The sequence below is a fragment of the Camellia sinensis genome, chromosome 10 (assembly GCF_055761805.1).
Source record: "Camellia sinensis isolate YWXY chromosome 10, ASM5576180v1, whole genome shotgun sequence".
NCBI lineage: Eukaryota > Viridiplantae > Streptophyta > Magnoliopsida > Ericales > Theaceae > Camellia > Camellia sinensis.
Window position 1 is genome coordinate 55,044,585 of NC_138970.1, and position 11,556 is coordinate 55,056,140.

Below are 11,556 nucleotides of genomic sequence, written 5' to 3' on the forward strand. Positions count from 1 at the left end.
TAATTTATGTAAATTAAATTTTGGATTAATCACAAAATGACATATGTATTTTAAGTAAAATAAAATTTAAAAAATATAAGAAAATTAGATTGAGATTTTCAGTCTCAAATGACCACAACGTTTATTGAATAACTAGATCATCTAAAAAATCATAGTTAAATCATAACCGTGTTTATTATTATCAAATTGATTTAATTTTTTTTAATAAATGTTCTAGGCATGAAAACAGCCAATTCATTTTCAGTTCGTGGAAGGTGTGAAATATGGGGCAAACTAATGGCAATGGAGTCAAAAGTCAGTGAAATGACTAGTGCGAATCGCGACATGCCCGTATGCTTTTCCATTTCCAACATATCCAGGCCGGCTCAATCACATGTGTGACTTAAAATCAACATATTATAGAAGGGAAAAAATTTTTAAGTGAGAAGCATGATATAAGAGTTTCAATATCTTATATTAATTTTTTTAATTTTAAATAATTTAAAAAAATATTCATTAGTTAGCTAATTGGTTTATAATTTATTTGATAATTTTATATTAGGAGAACAAGGAAAAAGTGAATTATTTTATTCATATAAAGTCAATTTTATACTCTCATTTAATATTATAGTGTTATACATATTTAAATTTAATATAATTTAAATTTTAAAATAAAATTTAAAAGTTTTAATTAATTAACTTTTGTGTAAGTTGGTTGGTCTTTTGACCTAGCCTATTACGTTGAATCATTTTTTATTTCACTAATTCGTTGGTTTAAGTGCGATTTTAATAGTTTTATCAAAATATATTGATTAGATTTGTTTGATTCGAAATAAACCAAAAATCGATCTGATTAAAGATTGAACGACTGAGATTGCTTGATTAAAAATAAACTTCTCGTCTAAATAATTGTTAACTTTTATTTTATAATCCCACATCAGAAAAAGAAGAAAAAAATAAATTGTTTTACTTACATAAAGTGAACCTTAAGGCCTCGTTTGGCAACATCACTTTTTACTTGAAAAGCCAAAAAGTCACTAAAAAAATCAAAAAGCTAACAACCTATACAAAAAGTCAAAGATTATATTGTGATGATCGATTTTACTTTACGTCCCTTCGTTTTCATTTTTCTCGGGATTGTTGTGTCCGGACTCATTTCTTTAATTCTCATACTTGTTTATTTTGAGTTAGCTTTCTTTTGATCCGGAGGGTTCCCTCGATTGGATTATTGTTTTAGTTTTATTCGGTGTTGAATTTTGTCAAGTTCGGAGGATGCTCGGTTGAGTTCAGAATGCCTGGGGGTTTGAACCAAAAAATTCTGGGTTGCTGGGTTAGGGCCGCATGTGTGGGGGGTGAGGCTGCACGTGCAAAGAGGGGTGGTCTTCAGAAGTGTGCCTACTGCTTAAAAGGCAAGAGCAGAGAGTGGTGCGGGAGGACCACCGCACGTGTGGGAAGAGGCACTCCGCACGTGCGGGGAGGGACGCTGCACGTGCGGCACTCTGGGCATCCGAAACTTTGTTTTTTTTTTTTTTTTTTTTTGTTCTTTTGGTCGAACTTGTAACACATTTTAGGCACTTTCCTCTCACTCTAAAACCCTATTTTCCTCCACCTTCTCTCTAGAAACCCTCAACAAAATACTAAAACACTTTGATTCTTGTAATCCTTGGGTTTAGATCATCATTATCTCTCACAATTTTGAAGATCTAGGGCAAGAGCTTCACTTGATATGGTAGAAATCAAAGCTCTCTCTCATCCTTGAAGTTAGGGTTTCATCTCCATTCCTTCATCAAACCTTGAGGTAGGGAAATTTCCTTGAGTTATATATATATATATATATATATATATTTATGTTAGATTTGGTTGATTTAAAAGTTTTATTAATGATATTGAAGGTTTGGTCCTTGCCTCGTAAATGCTAGGGTTTTAAAAGTGGGTTTGATTTCTCTCTCTTCCTAAACTACCTTCTTAAGGATTCTAACTCACATAATAGAAGGGGTGATGTCTTGAGGGAAAACCCTTTCAAAAGATGGGGAAATGTTTGTTTTAGAAGAAAAATCCTAGAAATGTGGGGTTGGGCAGAACATGTTGGGGATTTTATAAATAAATTTTATTTACTTCAAATGTTAGTAATGTTCTTCTTGTGTGATAAATGAAATGAAGAAAAAGAGGCTTCTTAATCATGTTGGTGAGGGAGAAATGGTAAAGAAATTATGGAATGGTTATTGTTGCTCAAAAATGTTAAAATGTGGTTATTCTTGATGATTCTAATTGGACACATAGTCATCTTGTGAATCTTACATTTGGGAAAGACATGAGAGTTGGTAAAATGCACATTTCAATTGATAGTTATTACATTTTGTTGAACACGTATAATCGTGAGATGATAATTGTTGAGCACCATAGATTATGGGAATTGAAAGCTTGGAAATTAATGTTTGAAAAATTACATATAGTCTTGAAATGACTAGAATGATAAGAATTGTGCATGATGAGAGATTATTGCCATGTGTTGATAGCATCGGTTAAGCATGAGGTGTTACTTATTGCATTATATTCTTATTAATTATTTACCACCATTGCGCATCTTGATTTGAGTTGGAAACATTCACTTTGAGAAAGGATTATAGTAATGAAAGCTATGGAAAATGTTTAAGGGGTAAATACGTTGGTAAGTCCGGTTAGGAGGTGTAGATGAAATTGATAAGTTGGCTTGAGTGTCCGGGGTGAAAGACCGAAAACACGCGCGGAGGAGGTACCACTTCCCTTCCGGTTAGCAACCAGTAAAGTGGGGTTATTGGTAATGCTTGTTGAGCCTACTTGCAGACACCAATCTAGGGATTACCTGAGTCATATTTACCGTCCCCTTATGATTTAAAAATTTGAAGTTTGGAAATCGATGAGATTGCAAAATGTTATTGAAAAACATGGTGATTTTCAAGAAAGGCATGACATGAGATTATTTTGAAAAAGCATTGCATCGCATTTGCACTTGCATTTAATATTGGATATCTTACATAAATGTATATACTTTGTTAGGAATTTCTCTACTGGGCTTTATGCTCACCCCTATGGGATTTTGGTGCAGGAAAAGACGTGGTGATCCCGCCAAGTTGAGGGCGTGAACAATTGTGAAGAGTAAATAGCTCTATTTTGTTGTGATTTAATTGCTAGCCAAGGACTATTTTTGTATAGGTCTGTTGGCTTATTTTTCCTACGAAGGAAAATACCATAAATGCGAGCGTGGTAGCAAGGATTGAAAAATCCTTACAGATTAGATTCAAGCCAATTATCAAGCAATTGCGTTGACGTTCTTTTGCTTCAACAAAGAGAACTTCAAAATTGCCAAGGATAGAGAAAAAAAATAATTAAAAGTGGGCTGTTTTTCCATGTTAACCATTAATGGCTTATGAAAATCTGGCTTTTTTAACACGGGCTCTTGAACCCCTTGAGTCATTGATAAAATCAACTCTTTGCTTTTGCTATTTTTAACCACGGAAAAATTTTGAAAAATTTCACCAATTCCGGCTATTAAAGCCTCAGTTAAAGACTTGGTAGTGAGAGTTGATAACTCATCATTCCATTGGCGAACTTCCATATCAAGTTGATGAATTTCTTCAATTAAATGGTGTCTTTTTTCTTCCACCAAATAATATTGTAAGGGATGAAAGTTTATTTCATCAAGAAAATGGATATTTTCTTGAAAATTCAAAATTTTTTGTTCACACCAATAGATATTATCTAGGCTATTTAAAATGGAAAAATCCAATTCATTTTTCATTTCTTACACTTGACGTCCCACCGGACGTGTAAAAAATTGTTGGCTTATTTTTCCTATGAAGGAAAATACCATAAATGCGAGTGTGCCAGCCAGGATTGAAAAATCCTTACAGGTTAAATTCAAGCCAATTATCAAACAATTGCGTTGATGGTTCTTTTGCCTCAATAAAGAGAACTTCAAAATTGCCAAGTGTAGAGAAAAAAAAAATTAAAAGAAAAATGAGAGAGACGGAGAAAGACGATTCAGTGAACAATCAAAGTAATAATTACTTACCTCTACTACTATGCTTTGAAAATGAAGTACATAAAATGCTTTGAAAAGAAAATGCTGAAAATAAATGCTTCGAAATATAAATCTATATTAAACTACTCCTAAGATAAGAAAAATGACAAGAAATATTGAAATCAATTGTCCTTTATTTGAGTTTTGGATCTTTTACAATGTAACCATGAATGGCTATTTATAGGCAAATATTTGTAGGAAATAACTACCCAATAACCACCTAAAACTACCCACTCTTCCATATTTATTCCCACAATGCCACATATCCCTCCATGCTTTCATAACTTCCTTTAACCTCCAATTCATGCTCTATGTTCTCCATTTAATTCTCCATCATCGTTTCACATTTCATAACTTCTCATAACCTCCAAATGAGTAGGACCATCTTTATTCACACAATGCCACATGTCCTTCCATGTCTTCATAACTTTCTTTAACCTTCAATTCAAGCTCCATATTCTCCATTTAATTCTCCATCATCTTTTCACATTTCATAACTTCTCATAACCTGCAAATAAGTAGGAGGATGCCACATGCCCTGCAATTATATAAATAATAAATAATAATAAAAATTGCAAATTTATGGTGCCAACAGGGTCTGAGAGGCCACTTTTGTGTAACTTGACTTAAGCCTTGAAAGTTGTAGCTCATAAGGCACTACAAGAAATTGCATTTCTCGCAACGCAACAAAATATGTTGCTAAAAGGGAAAATTCATTGGCAAAGAGTTTTGTCGACGCACAAAGCTACGTTGGCAACCCGTAGGCAAAAGTGAGTCGGCAAAAGTTTTTGCCGACGAAATTATCATTGCGTTGGTAAAAGTAATGCCTTTAGTGACGAACATAGTCGTCGATAAAAGCCTTCATCCATCGTCGGCAATTTACCTTGCGTCGGTAAAAGTCATTCAAATATGATGATTGTGTGGCACTTTTCGTGACACAAATTTGCATGGGCAAAAAATATACTTTTAGCAAGACAATATGCGTCGGCAAAAGTAAACTTTTGGCGACACATTTTCGTCAGTAAATGTTGCCAGTTGCCGACGATTTGTTTGTTGCTAAAGCTTTACTTTTGGCAACGACAAATTGGCATTGGCAAAAAATACACTTCTACTAACACAATATGAGTGGGCAAAAGTAAACTTTTAGCGACACATTTACGTCGGTAAATGTTGCCATTTGGCAACAATTTGGTCGCCGATAAAACTTTACTTTTGGCAACGGCAAATTGGCATTGGCAAAAAATACACATTTAGCAACATAATATGAGTGGGCAAAAATAAAATTTTAGTTACACATTTACCCGACAAGATGTTTGTCGAGAAAGCTTTACTTTTTGGCAACGACAAATTTGTAATGGCCAAAAAAAATTGAAAATCATATATATTTTTTTATAAGATTTACATATTTACAAAAGGCATCCCTCAGGCACTACTATTACAAACTAATAACATTGATATTAAATCACCTAAAGTTAATGTGTAGGCAAAAAAACACTACTGAAAAATATGCTTTTGGATGCGTTGTATAAAACCTAAAAGGGTAAACTCACTAAAATACTCAAATACATCCAAATTGTGAACCCCTAGTAAAAAAAGCAAATAACAAAATGAAAACATGAAACTAACAACCCAAATTTGCAGCAGACCAGCATCTAGTAGCAGCCCGCTTCACAGTAACATTGCAGCAGCAGCAACCCAGCAAACTTCTGCAGCAGCACACTGGCAGTAGCAGCAGACCAGCAGCAGCAGAATTAAAGATGAAGAACATCTAAGCAACAAGGCAATCACTATTGTAGTGTGTTACCGAGTGGAAGCAGTAAAGATGAAGTCATATTTTCTTTCTTTTGGTAACAAAAATTGAATTTCAACGCAATCAATATTATTGTAGTTAAACAATAATTCTATATTTAAAATTTAGTACGTTCAAATTTGTAAATCTACCCTTACAAGGATAGATGCTCGTGATGCAAATTTACTTTTAACAGATGATAGGACCACAATACTTTTAAAATCTTCATACGACAAATAAGTAAATAGTGGAAGGAAAGCTTCACTGAGACCCATTGATGGCTTTTCTTTTGCATTCAGAACTGATTTAACATACATATCAAGAAATGTCGGCTGTGTAACAAAAAGCAATCAATCAAAACACTAGCTAGAGGGACGTTAAATATAAGTGCACTCAATAGAGGAAGATTTTCATAATTGTGGAAGATTTTCATAATTGGTCTGTAATTTCCAGATCCCATAGTTGATGTGTAATCTTAAGCCTCAAACCGAAATGTAAAATACGCACCAGTATTGATACTATAGTGAAGTGATAGAATGCACTTTTCTGATACAAAATTGCACTCAATAGAGCAAATTGCACTCAATAGAGAAAGCTCCAAATTTGCACTCAGTATTGATAAATGAAAAATTTATAGAGGAAGTTCCAAAATTGCACTCAATAATTGCACCTTTTAGACCAAAAATAATTGCACTCAATGATAAATTTAAATAATTGCAATATAAATAATTTGCGCATTACAATAAACTTTATCATTAAATAAATATGACATTGCATTTGCACCATACCTTAAACATCAGGAAGTGATCGGGGCTTGTTTCTGATGCCTACATCAGATATTCGACACTAACTCCAAATGAAGATGATCCATGGAGGAATTATCCTGTACAGCAGGTATTTTGTTATTCACACTTGAGTGCACGGGTGATTTCCCATGTAACATCGTTGTGTTCTTCAGTTAGGCTACCACAGTGTCCATAACCTTGCCTCATGCAGTTTGCTAGTGCAACCGTGAACCGTTCATTCTCTAGTGAAGTAGGGTACATTATTTGTTCTTCCTGATATCAAAAGAATCCACAAAACTCATTAGAAATTGACATACCAAAAAACATTAAAACTTCACAAATTTATGAATTCATTGACAAGAAAAGGGGTGCTTCTCTACAATGTTTATATAACAGAAGCAAATGACATAGCAAAGAAAAATTACTTGGTTAACTATTTTTCAAAAATTTCTGAAAAGCAATCCAGCTTTTAGAGAATATCAAACAGTTGTTTTCAAACATTTCATTATTTTGTTTCCAAAAATATGAAAGAAAAAAAAAACCATGCAAGGCATAAATAATTCTGTGTGATGGCTGACATTGTTAATGAGAAACAGAACAGACTAACCGGAAGAAAAGTGCATTGTATCACTTCACTGCAGTATCAATACTGGTGCGTATTTTATATTTCGGTTTGAGGCTTAAAATTACACATCAACTATGGGATCTGGAAATTACAGGCCAATTATGAAAACCTTCCACAATTATTTATCAGAGGAAGCTCAATAGGGACTTCCTTTGGGGTACCACCTCCGAAAAAAAGAAAATACACTCCATCAGTTGGGATAACATAGCAAAACCTAAAAAAGTTGGAGGGTTGGGTATTAGACAAGCTAGCCTAGTAAACAAAGTCAACATGGCCAAGCTCAATTGGAGACTACACTCTGAAAAACATAAACTTTGGGCTAAAGTTCTGAACTCCAAGCCCCGATCTAAGTCCTCAATCCTCTCTCCCCCTTGGAAAGAAATTAACAAAGGGACTGAACTCTTCCAATTAGGCTCCAAAATCCTCGTTCGAAATGGCCTCCATACCTCCTTTTGGTTTGATAACTAGTTAGGCCCTGGCCCACTCGGATCCCTCATCGAGGGGCCTCTCACCCTCTTTGACCAACACCTTTTGCTTAGAGATTGTTGGGCGGAAAACTCTTGTAACCTAGACAGCCTCTCCTTTTCTCTCCCAACTTGTATCACTAACCTTTTCTCTTGCATCACTCTCTAATGGTTTAATCCCACTGATGATTGCCTCACTTGGAAACTCTCCCCTGATGGGTCCTTTACCTCCAACTTTGCTTACCTTCACTCCAAACCCTTTCCCCCATCCCCTCCCTTTGATAACTGGACTTGGCTCTGGAAGAGTCGAACTTCACCTAGAATGTCCCATTTCCTCTTTGCTCACTCTTCACCAACGCCTTAGTACCAAAGACAACCTCCTCCTTCACCATATCACCAGTGACTCTATCTGCCCTCATTGCCTTATCCATCTTGAAACTACCACTCACGTCCTTAGGGACTGCAAATTTGCCAAACATTTTTGGGATGCTCTCTAAATCCCAGCCGATGCCACTCCCTCTTTCGCCCACCCTCTTGTTGTCTGGATTAAATCTAACTGTACCTCCAACCTAACCCATAACTCATCTGCAGACTGGTCAGTCCTTTTTCCCCTCTCTTGCTGGTTCATTTGGAAAAATCACAATTCTGGGTGTCTCTCCACCCCCAACGCTCGCTCAGTCCTTCCTTAGCCATTGCATCTACCATCGAATGGCAACATCTCTCTCCATCCAGGCAACCATGCCACTCTCCACCATCCACTATCTCTTGGCTCCCCCCCAAACCTGGCCTTTTGAAGCTCAATACCGATGGTGCCTCAAAAAATAACCCTAGGCTTGCCGCTGCTGGTGGTATCATTAGGGATTGGATGGGTAAATGGATTTCTAGTTTCTGTCGCAACAATGGCCACTCGTCTAGTATCGAAGCTGAACTTTGGGCCATGCGAGATAGTCTAAAACTTGCTCTTGACCTTAATCTCACAGGAATAGAAGTGGAAACAGATGCAACCATCATGCAAAATCTCATTCTTGGTAACTCCAACCATTGTCATCAACTTAGCAATCTCATTCAAGACTACAGGTACCTCCTAGACCAGCTCGGAACCTCGACTATTAGCCATACCTACCGCGAAGGAAACAAATGCGCAAACTCGCTTCCCAACGAAGGATTCAATCATGAGGGTCTATTTGTTTTTTCTTCTATTCCTAATTGTATTTCCCTTCAAGCTTTTGAAGACGCTAGGGGTTCTTTTTACCCTAGAAATGTAACTGCTTAACTATTATCAATCTAATTTCCATCTTTATTACCAAAAAAAAAAAGAGAAAAAAAGAGGAGAGATAAATTAATATTATATCTTTAGGGAATGAACAGTGACTCCACATACAGAGTGTCATTATAGCATTTGTTAAATTAAGAAACTTTTTAAGGGATCTGATGGAAATAATTTTTAAAATTTTCACACCGTAAAATAAATAAAAATTGATAATAATAGAGAATCTGTTGGATGCTCTAAAGAGAACATAATGTTCTTTCTTGTAAAAGGCCAGTGGTGTCGATTTTCCTGGATGATGTTATTTGTGTTCACACATGATAGCCAATGAAATTGACTTGACCAGCAGGCAAAAAATCAATAATGCTATAAACACAAAAACAAGGATAAATTATACTGCTATTTCCTATAATTTGTCTCTTATATTATTTTGGTTTCTAAAATTTAATTGACTCAATTTTAATTTTGAATTTTTTACTTTGTCTTAAATTGGTCCAATTTATTTCAATTGTTAGCATATTTTATGATAAATGCGCATATGGATTACACGTTTCATGTTTTTAGGAGTAGAATTATAAACTTGATCAATTCAATTACTTAACCTTAGCCAACTCAATGAACATTTTTCAACAAAATTTTAATGGCATTATTAATTTAACTTACTTGACTCAAAATCTAAAATCAAGAGTTAAAATTGAACTAATTGAAACTGTAAGAATTAAAATAATACAAAAATATAAGGACTCCAGTGTTATTTAGCAAAAATAAATATAAATTTTGGACACAAAAAATTTATGATATGAATTTTTTTTACAAAATTTGTTGATGCAACGTACTTCTTAAAAATCTTAACCATCAATTTATTTTATGAGAAATATAAAAAAAGTAGAGGATAAAAATAATAATTCCAAAATGATGATAATATAAATTTTTATTGCATAAATTTATGTATGAACTTATACTTCACTTTTTTAAAATTCTCCCTTTATTTGATGTATCCCGAGTTTGATTTCAATATCCAGAGACTTATTGGGAGGAAAATTGTGGTTAATTGAAAGAAATTTTGTACTGATTGAACACTTCGACGTCATGACTTACCTTTTTGTAATATAATAATCAGACAATTCAATGCTCTCATTTGGTTATGCTTAGTAGGTAGAGAGTGTCTGTTGGATGCAAAGCACGGTAGTCATTGTTGCGTGCTTATTGAGATTCATTTGGTGTTTTAATTTAATAATTTAAATTATTTATCTTTTAAAATGTATTAAAAAGAACATATTTATAAAAAAGGGCAAATTACAAACACCCCTCTCGAGATTTGGTGAAAATACAGATTCCCCCCTGAGGTTTGAGAAATTACATCTCGCCCCCTAAGGTTTATATTTTCATAACAAATTGCTCCCTGAGGTTTTTATTTTCATACAGATTCCCCTCTAATTTTTCCTAATTTGTTATGAAAATTTGATCATCAGGGGGCAATTTGTAATTTCTCAAACTTCAGGAGAGAATCTGTATTTTACCAAACCTCGAGGGGGGTGTTTGTAATTTGTCCTATAAAAAATAAACTCATTAGCCTTTCATTAAATCAGATTTTTATCTAAAAAATATATATGGTAAATGTGATTGTTAGCCGTATATATCTATATTACCATATTGTGCATTACTATATTGTGTTATTACCATATTGTACATTATCATACTAGCTTCTCATTTTCCTATATAAATGAGTCTTGTATTCACTCATATTCATTCATTGAAATATACAGAGTTATATTCTCTCTCTCTCTTTCTCTCTCTCTCTCTCTCTCTCTCTCTCACACACACACACACACACACTCAGTTTCTCTTTATTCTCATAACATGGTAAGCTTAGGATTTCCTCCTAGCCTCCTTTTCTTCTTCACGTTGTTTCTGTCTCTCCGGTAGATTGTTTGATTCTCACGTTGGTTTCTACATATTTAGTCCTTCTCTTTTTCAACTATCATTCCATGGATCGTTCAAACAACTCTTCTTAGCACCATGGTTCTTCTAAACCACTTACGACTCATAGTTGGTATCACTCTTTGGCTTACTTTGCCTCAACTGCTACTCATCGCCAGCCACATACTCAACATTCTCCAGTTCACTCTTCTGCACCTTCACCAACCTACACTATTCATGATATTGAAGCCATTGTGAAAAATGTTCTTTCTACTTCTACCTCTACGTCTACCTCTACCTCTGGTACATTCTCTACTGCTCTTTTAGTCACTCCAAGTACCTCTTCTTGGTATTTTGATTCAGCTTGTTACAATCATATGGTTTTTGACCCAACACTTTTTCTTCCATTACATCTTCTTCTAATTTACCAGTTATTCAGACTACTGATGGCTCTCAAATACATGCTAGTCATATAGGTCATATGTCCTGAAAAATCTAGAAATCCCCTAGATGTTGATTTGTGATTATGTATCAATTTTAAGCAGTATATAACAATCCCAATCAAACAATTAAGACAAATCGACACAACGATTTTACGTGGAAAAACCACAATTGGACACCTCCAATTGTGATAAAAAAATCACAGGCAAAAGCCACAAAACAATCC